We start from the raw sequence: 10,408 nt of genomic DNA, 5'->3' as shown, positions 1-10,408 counted from the left end.
GACACAATGCTCCAGTTATCCTGTTCCACGTATAGGTGATGTGCTGGTTGCAAAGCATGTACTAGACTGGAGCATTGCATTTTGGTATGCTCACATTGTACAAATCAGCATCCTGAATAAGCAGCCTGCATGAACAAAGGTTTTGCATTATTTGTGTTTTCTTACTCTTGTGTATGTGCTTTGCGTAGCTTTGTTCTTTCTTAAAATGAGTGCCAAAGTGTTTACTCACTGTTTATCCAGTTCTTGTCTTCTTTCTGTTTTTTTGATTTTTACTTTCCCAAAATTCTCCCAGTAAACTGAAGTTGACCATTCGCCTTTCCTACCACAATCTTCGCATGCTTGTTCCATATCATATCCCTTTGCAGCACTACACCCAGATATTTAAATGATGTGACTGTGTCAAGCAGGGCACTATTAATGCTGTATCTGAATATTATGGGTTTGTTTTTCCTTCTTATATGTGTTAACTTACATTTTCCTCCATTTATTTTCCTGCCATTTATCAAACCAACAAAAAACTTTTGTCTAAGTCATCTTGTATCGTCCTACAGTCACTCAACTTAAACTCCTTCTCGTCAGTAAATGACTGTAGATTGCTGCCCACGCTGTCTGTCAGAGAATTTATGTATGTAGAAAACAATAGCGGTCTTGTCACACTTCTCTGGGGCACTCCTGATGATAACCTTGGCTCTGATAAACACTTGCTGCCTAGGTTCTATTACTTAAGTTTTTGAGTGACTCGGATACCTTCGTTAAGTCTGCTGTGGGGCACCATGTAAAATCTAGAAATATGGAATCCTTGTAGGCATCTGTTAGTGACTTCCCAAATGACACTCACTTCCTAACCCATGGAGGATTGCACTTGTGATACCAGGAGCTGCATGGTACTCACCGTATGTTACTCTCCAATTTGGTGCTTACTCATCCCACTTCATCTTTATTTTATGAAATACAACAGATATGTTCTTATTTTTTAATTATATTTATTATTTTATAGATATTTCTGTATCTGTATCTGTAGCTGTTGTAGAGATTTGATTGAGCCTTCTGGCTATGCATGTTATTAACCTTATGTTGCTTATTTCTTGGGCCCATGGGACACTGGCACTGTTGCATTTGGTGAGTATTACAGTCCATCACAATTTTTGAATTAATTCAGTGAGGCCATATGTTTTACTGTCTTTTCTCTGCTATATGACGTGAAATGGAAATGTTCCACAAATTGCTTACAAGTAAGCCTTGATCAGTTCTCCCTGTTCAAATGTAATGATCCTCTGTGCATCTGTTTTCTGCCTGTTTCTGAAGTTCTAGATGATTATCATTTTGATCACTTAAAGTAAGACCATTGAGCACTTGCTAGTTGCTAAGGCGCTCCTACTTGTTACTAATATATCTGTATTGTTGCTCACATCTGCTCTGTGATTGTATGTGGTTGCCTTCTCATTTTTCCAACTCTTGTTCTTGTATGACTTGGACCCTGTCATCAGTCCTATGGCAGTGCTATAAATCTGATATCATGTTAATGTCTGCTACTTGCAGTAGATACCTCAGGCAAATTGGGGAGCATTACAAATTAGGTCTGCGTATTGTTCTTTTGTTCTTATGTATTGTGTAAAGAGTGAATCACCAATTTTTCTGCTTACTAGTTGACCTCAGTTGCGATCAAAAAGGTGGAGAGGAACTGATATTTCTTTGTTACTTTACCTCAGCTGTTGTTGCTGTGGCCCCTGAGTGACTGACAACAATACTAACTTCAAACAGGAAACAAGCTAACATACTGTTTAGAGCATAGGACCCTTGGAGACAAAGCTCTTTCACACCCAGTTCCTCTGACTCTTGTGTCAGTTCTATTATCATGGTGATACTGTTCAGAACAATGAGTTGTAAGATCTCTAGTATGGGTGCATAGTGAAAACATAGCCATTTGGAGTGGCATGGAAATGTACCATTATCTGGACATTTAGAGGTCTTTATACACATTTTGTAGGATGGGATGCCCACAGAGAGATGTGGCAAGATTTACGGCTTGTGGCATGGCACAATGGCGCAATGGTAGTGTAGGAAAGAGGGATACATATTAAACTCTTTAAACACCTGAAAAGCACCATGTTAGTTCACATAAGTGTTAGCAAAGATATACAGTATATCCTTTAGACGTTCGTTGGTTATCATTAGAGTTGTAGAACTATCATAAGCTACTGTAGACTATGACAAGTAAGTGTAGACTATGGTAGTTTTCCTAGTAGCTTTGATAAGTTAAGATTGTGTTAGGCGCGTTTCATATACCTATCAGGTGTTACCTCATTTTGATCACTTTGTTTGCACATGCAGTCAGTGTCTTAGTAGATTCCTCTAGAAACTGGAAGTGATGGACCATCAAGAAACAAAGTGAGGCTATATAAAAGGGCCACATAACCTACAGAACATTTTTGTTGAACATAGTAATCCACCTGTCCTTTATGTAAGAATAAACAGTATTTATAGTGAAACTGAAGTTGTCAATTTTTAATTCAGGTTTTATTTGAAAATCGTTGCTTTATTTTTAAAACAGAGGTATGTTGAGCAAAAATAAAAATAAATTACAGCTTTATCATACAGTGATAGAACATTCAATTTCCCCGAAACACACAAAATAAAAAAAAAGTATCAAACATTGCTTCAGTATGTGGAACAATCGGGTCTACTGCTGGATGTTTGTGTCGCTCTGGCACAATATTTCGGCTACATAACCACAGGGTACACAAGAGGGACCATGCTAGGGAGTGTGAAGGACGACCTGGGGCTACGTAAACCAGGCATTTACAACATCCCGTGCCAGTGTGGAAAGTCATACATTGGCCAGACAACCAGGGCGGTGGACGTCAGGTGCAAAGAACACCAGAGACACACCAGACTCGGACAGACAACAAAATCTGCCATAGCGGAGCACTGTCTGGAGCTCGGCCACTCAATGGACTATAACAACACCAAAATTGTGACACAGACGCCAAGATTTTGAGACAGTGTCATAAAGGAGGCCATCGAGATCAAGGTCACAGACAACCTAATAAACAGAGACAGGGGTTACCAGCTCAGCTCGGCGTGGAGTCTGGCTCTGGAGCTTATCAGGGCTCAACGAAATGAACCAACAAACTCCTCAAGAAGTAGTAACACTGTAGGAGTAGCGCCAGGTGGGTGCGGACCGCGAACGCAACTCCCGACGCAGGATGGGCCTCTGACAGCCACCACGACCGCAGATGATGGAGGAGCCGAGCACGGACGACCGTCGGAGCACCAGGGAAATGCCAACACTGCAGGATCAGCGCCAGGCGGGCGCGGACTGCGAATGGAGCGCCCAACAAAGGACAGGCCTCAGAGAGCTGCCACAGATGGAGACCAAGTCGGGCGCAGACGTCCGAGAGAGCACCGGGGAAGAAACAACACCTTACAAGCAGTGTCAGGCGGGCGCGGACCGCGAACAGAGCCCTCGACGCGAGACGGGCCTCAGACAGCTGCCACAACTGCAGACGGTGGACTAGGCAGGCGCGGACGTCCGTCGGAGCACCAGGGAAGTGCCAACACTTCGGGAGCAGTGCCAAGCGGGCGCGGACCACGAACGGAACGTCACATGCAGGTCCGGCCCCAGACAACTGCCACGATCACAGATGGTGGACGAGCCGGGCGCGGACGTCCGTGGGAGCACCAGGGAAGGGTAAAAACCTCAGGAGCAGCACCTGGCGGGCGCGGACCGCAAACGGAATGCCCGACACAGGACAGGCATCAGAGAACTGCCACAGATGGCGCTCAAGTCGGGCGCAGACATCCGAGGGAACACCAGGGAAGAGACAACACATTACAAGCAGCGCCAGGTGGGCACGGACGGCAAAGAGAGCACCCAGCGCCCTCTGGGCATAAATACTGGACAAGATCCTCCAACACGGCAGTCTCAGGTAGCACGTGAAGAAGGCAACGAGTTACGTGGCCGAAATGTTGTGCCAGAGCGACACAAACATCCGGCAGTAGACCCGATTGTTCCACATGTCAAGATCTCGCCGGGAAAGCCTGAAGAGTTACATTGCTGCCATACTTTATCAAGCCTACATGAAACATGTTTCTGTTATTCATAAACAACACCTGCACTTAAAAGTAATAACAGGAAACTCTTGCCTTTGAGCACAATGAGGAATGTTCTATTAAGTCCAAAAAACAACAGCAACAAAATACAGATTTTTTTCTGTTTGTGCATGTAAAATGTACTTGCTTAAAAATAATTGTTTTGTTTACATAAAAGAGCAGAAGTTAAATGATCTACTAGTTTTTATTACTTATAAAATGCATTTTATATTTTATAAAGATACAGAATACACAATGGACCAATACTGAGTGTTGTGTGGTTCTAATTTTGTGCAAAACAAACAAAAAATGAAGAGAAGTTGTCAGCTGCCAGTTTCTCTCTCACACACTGATTTATGTATGAGTGCTACCAATACTACTGATAACCCTGCCATTTACCATGTCACTTACGTATAGTACCAAAATGTCTGAACTGTAGGTCTGGTAGAGCACAACTCTAGTTATCATTAATTAAGTTGACTTATGCCAGAACACCTTCATCGTGCCTCTGCCTTGCAATCTGCCCCCCCCCCCCCCCCCCACACACACACACATACCCCTCACGTCACATCATAGCGGTGGGCACCCTGCCTAAGTTTAAACTTTCCAAGCATTATGTAAAAGCCTGCCTGAAAGTTTCACAGAGGTTACTTGTAAATGGTGGAAGATTTCTTGGTATAAACCATTATTGGGTAGCTGTTGGCCTTTTTCAAATGAATTGAATCAGTTACTAATATATATATGCCATTAGAAATACATCTTGGTTTTCTAATTTAGAAAGACTCGAAGTGATTTCTGTTTCACTTTACTTTGCTCTTTTCCATTTTTTTGGGTGCCTGTGGATTATCCTGAAGTTAGTCTATTACCTTCATGTTTAAGTTTTGATCAGGATAACTACTGTAATTATCCACATTTTGCAAGGTATTTCTACTTGCTTGAGGAAGAGTAACTTCACTGCGCATGCTGTGAACAGTATCCCCTTCTTCATGGGGTACTATGGAAGTATATTCTCCTCACACAGTGTGTACTGGTTTTGTGTGGTGATCACATCTGCTGAAATCACACATAACCACACATTCCACTTTCCATGGTTTTCCTAAATTGCTATAGATAAATGACTGGATGTTTTCTCCATCAAGGAAATAACTGAATCCCCCATTCAGTCTTGTCTACAGTAGTTGGCATTTTGTATCTAATTACATTGACAAAATGTTAACTCTAACTTTGCTTCTTTATCTCATTTCTTGCTTGATGGAATAATTTTTTTTACTATTTTCAAATTACTTGCATGTAGATTTTCCAGTGTTAATGAAATCAGTTTACAGCGAATTACAACTGCCTATAAGGTTATATAGCTTGACACACAATTTTGGATTATTTGTGGGATCACAAATAATGCTTATCATTGAGGATTGCATTTGTTGATTCTCCCTTTTTGAAATGCTTTCAAACCAGTTCAGCAAATCAAGACATACAATGAATACCACATGACATCAATTGTAAAATTTGAGACAGGAGTGTCTACTAGCCACTAAAATGATAATGAAGACCTTGACTGTAAACAGTGGTAAGGGACAGTTGATCAGAAACAGAATTATTGCATGTAAACTTGGTAAGTGGTATGCTTTATTGATATTATTTTATAGTTCCCTGAAAACAGAGAAATGGCAGCTCTATCTGTAATTTCAGAATATCACTAATAGCAACTTCGTGAGGATGTGTGGATGTAAATAGTGGATATGGGCATATAAATAGTAATAAGTGCCAAAACCACGGCTGCCAGTAATAGTAACGTGTGGTGTTTGTGCCAGGAAAATACTTTTTAGGATAATTTGTACAAATCTGAGAATGATGTGGATAACTATAACTTAGGGGAAAGATCGTGCCAATGTTGCTGAATGCAAATGCACCTCAGAAGTTGTTGCTAATCAGGTAAATGTGAATAATTATTGAAGCAAGTGAACAATGTAAAATTGTGTCCCTTACCATCGTTAACATGGATTTACATGACAGTGTGATGCCAGAAATGTTAAGAGCCATCCTTAACATTGTTTATGTGCTGTAGTAAGGTGACAATAAAATTAATTTTATAATGTGCTGAATCATAAATTAATTTTCTAGATTGTTATACTTTATTATTGCAAAAATTGGTTACGCAAATCTTAGTACTATAAACTGAAATAATTTGGACCATTTAAATTTGTATTTTTGAGAGGTTTCTCAGTATTGGTTCATTAACTCGCACAGAAAGTAAACAGTGGTAGTTAATGAGGAGGATGTAAGACAAACATCAACAAAAGCAAAATGGGTGCCAGGAGGTGCCGTATAAAAACTCGGCGAGAACTTTCCATATGGTTTATTTGTTTCCACTACAGTGCTCTGTTCATCTCAGTCTGCGTCGTAGGGCCCCACAATGCTGAGGAAGCAGCGCAGCGGCCTGTGCAACACAATGCTGTGTCGTGCCAGCCTTGGCCGGCCCGCTGAGTTCCGATGATGTCAGGATGGCTGTGCCAGCAGCCGACTCAGTGGCCACCATCCCCGTTGACTCTGCACTGCTCCGCCGGGAGCTGTAGGCCAGCCTCACTACTGCTTCTTCTTTGCTGGCATAGGTGAGAACATGGCGGCAACGACTGCCTGCGATCCAGCATCCGAATCTGCGGCCGTTGCCTTGGAAGTCTCTGGCATGTATCGGGAGCTGAGACGACTGCCTGCGGTAGTGAGACGAAAATTGGCCCACTGCTGGCTGGCTGTGGACCCCACGTCGGCTTCAGAGGGTCGAACCAATGACCCGATGTGGACTGGGATGCTGCACCCCATCTGTTGCTGCGGGTAGCCCAGCAGTGTGATACACCCCGCCGTACTGGTATGCATAACTTATTGCAATCCGGCCCACACGAGGCTGTAACTCGTGCTCCAAATATTGCACAAAACTAACTTTCCCTGTCCTAAATGGTGGTGCCGCTACAGTGAGGATAATGGGGTGTAGTCTAATTAAATCAGATGATGCTGAGGGAATTAGATTAGGAAAAGAGACACTTAAAGTAGTAAAGGAGTTTTGCTATTTGGGGAGCAAAATAGCTGGTAGACTGGTAATGGCCAGAAAAGCATTTCTGAAAAAGGGAAATTTGTTAAAATAGAGTATAGATTTAAGTGTCAGGAATTCCTTTCCGAAAGTATTTGTATGGAGTGTAGCCATTATGGAAGCAGAACATGGATGATAAACGGTGTAGACAAAAAGAGAATAGAAGCATTTGAAATGTGGTGCTACAGAAGAATGCTGAAGTTTAGATCAGTAGATCACATAACTGATAAGGAGGTACTGAACAGAACTGGGAAGAAGAGAAATTTGTGGTACAACCTTACTAGAAGGAGGGATCAGTTGATCTGATTTGATTTATTTGATCTCATAACATGCGATATTCAGATCATGTGATCTCTTGTACTGGAGACATGTCAATATATAATTTTAGGGATTTAGTTCACAGACTTAAAAATAACAACAAGTATAGTTATCAAACAATTTTCTAGCAGTACATTACTTTTACATTGTTGTACAAATGGTTGGACACATTCTGAGGCCTCAAGGGATCACCAATTTAGTACTGGAGGAAAGTGTGGGGGCTAAAAATCGTAGAGGAATAATACAGTAAGCAGATCCAGGAGGATGTAGGTTGCAGTAGTTACTTGGAGATGAGGCTTGCACAGGATAGTGTAGCATGGAGAGCTGCATCAACCAGTCTTTAGACTGAAGACCACAACAACAATTATTTTGTCTTTATGAAAATTACCATACAGCTGGCAGTCAAGCTTACTAGAGGTTTATATTTTTATACTGCATAGACAATAGCAGGCGTATATATTAGTAATTGTAAACGCTTCTATGCATAAGAACAAGAAATATAATAAACTGCACAGTTAGGTGGAGGTACCAAAATACTGATAGGAGTATCTGGAACACTGTTAAATTGATTTTTTGAAATATGTCATCAGTAGTTTCAACATAGTAGCACTGTAGGTTCATAATATTTTGTTAGCAGTAGCAGGTGTATATACTGAGCTTAATATAATGTGACAAGAAATGGGTGCAACTTTGTGGGGTACCTCCATATCATTCACTTGGAAAATAATTGGTTGCAACCATGGGAAATCCAATTAGGGTTGTTGGATTGGAATCTGAACCTTACTGCTCATTATAACAAATCCAAGTATTCATCATTTGCCTCCTTTCTCCCTTTCTTGTGACTAACACTCCATCCTAATTTGCCATTGTGTCAACCAATTCCAAAGTAAATGCAATTTAAATATAAATATAATTATCTAGGGGCTTCATTACGAAACTGATAACATTATTTCTTGTCAGTTATTCACTGCCAGTGTTCGAATCACATTGTGAAGCTAAGAGTGCCTCTTTTGTTATAGTACTATAGTACTGGAACGTACACTGACTGGCAGTTCCCTTTGTTTCTTGCATCTATAAACTGGTGTCTAGTTTACCAGAAACATGCCATACATTCCTGTTTAATTTTATAGATGCTTCAAGTAATTGTCTGAAATATTAAAAATGATGACATGCTCACTAGAACTGGAGCACACACACATTGGACAACGGTACCAAAATACATGGGGATTTGAAATCTGCTTCTCCCTAACATAAGACAAGTGTGCCGAACCTTAAAATCTTGAGAGTTTGTACGATTGACAGGAAAGTCTTTCTCTCACAAATCACCAAATTCTGTTAGTTATTTGTTTTAGTTTGCCTATATTTCCAGACTAAAACTTTCTTTGTACTGTTGTCAAAAGATCAAAGATTGCATATTACCTCTTTGCAGCTTTAATCAAATCACTGATATGAATTGCACACTCCAATGTTTTCCTTCATGACAATATTTTTTTTCTCTGGTTACACAATGTGTTTAACCAGAATATTATTGGACCAGACATCTGTCCTGGGTGCAGTTTTCATTAACAACAGAAGCTAAATAAGTGTCTCAGAATATGCTATGAAAAAGAATTCTTGAAATTGTACTGACATCTTTTCTGTTGCATATGTTGTACATTGACAGTCCCATCTGTAATGATGTGTGTTTCTTTGGGAGTGTCAATTCTAGTTTTGTTTTTGAATGACTAACATTAAGACATATATCCATTTGGATTCTTTTTTCCCTGTCTAACTCTTAAAACATTCCTATGAATTACTTAAATTATGTCTGATGAATACCATAAAATTTCCATCCATAGGACTACCAAATCCAAGGACTCTTCGTGTCACAGGTAATAAAAATAGTTAAATATATACTTAAGTGATTAATCAACCTTCTGTGTCATTCCCTATTGGGCTGGACACGTACAGATCTGTGAGGATTGTCCTGGGGAGGCAGGGTCACAGTTTTGTTACTACTAGTACTGCTATACTGCTGCTGCCGCTGCTAGTTCTACTACACAGGGTTAGGAGAAAAATATGGAAACGCCAAAAATACAACACATTGTCATGCTTAATAGGGCATAGGAAACCTGTTGCCATTCAAAACAGCTTCCAGTCATGTCGGAATGGGTAAATACTGGTTCTTTGTGGTTTTCACCCGAATCTCGTATCATTCTTCCCCCAAAATAATGGCAAGTTCATGTAACGATTTTTGAGGTGGATAGCTATCATGCACCCTTCTCTCCAAAGTAGACCACAAAGTCTCAATAATATTGAGATCTGGTAATTATAGTGGCCAGGGGAGATGTGGCAGTTCATCCTCGTGCTCAAGAAACCACTCCTGGACAAAGTGAGCTGTGTGATCAGGGGCCCTCTCATCTTGGAACACAGTATTACCATTGGTGAACAAACATTGTTCCTTGGGGGTAAATGGGACTGTGCAGCGTAACTTGGGGCCCGTGAAGCACCAGGAAATGGGTGCCCAAATCACCACTGAACCCCAGCCCATTTCACTCTTGGGATGTGAACTTAGCCAGAAGTTGGAAACAGTCTACAATAAGACTTATTCTACCACATGAGTTTCTTCCATTACCCCATAGTTCAAGTTTTATAACTTTGGCACCACATTTTCCTGTCATGGGCATTTGCATCACTGAAGAGTGGTTTTGGAATTCCAGCTCATCCTGCAATTTCCGACTTATGGAGCTCCCTACATGTTGTTCTGGTGCTGACGCAGTTTGCGAGTGCGACGTTCAGTTCTGCAGTGACTTTTGCAGCTGTCTTCACCTTAATTTTCGTCACAATCCGGTTCAATGATCATCTGTCATGATCAATCAACACACACTTTCGTCCACATTGAGACTTAGCGCATGATGCTTTTCTGCTTTCCCCGTA

This window comes from Schistocerca cancellata, chromosome 4 (genome assembly GCF_023864275.1).
Source record: "Schistocerca cancellata isolate TAMUIC-IGC-003103 chromosome 4, iqSchCanc2.1, whole genome shotgun sequence".
NCBI classification, from domain to species: Eukaryota; Metazoa; Arthropoda; class Insecta; order Orthoptera; family Acrididae; genus Schistocerca; species Schistocerca cancellata.
The sequence above is the reverse complement of the archived record's forward strand: the minus strand, read 5'-3'. Positions refer to the sequence as shown.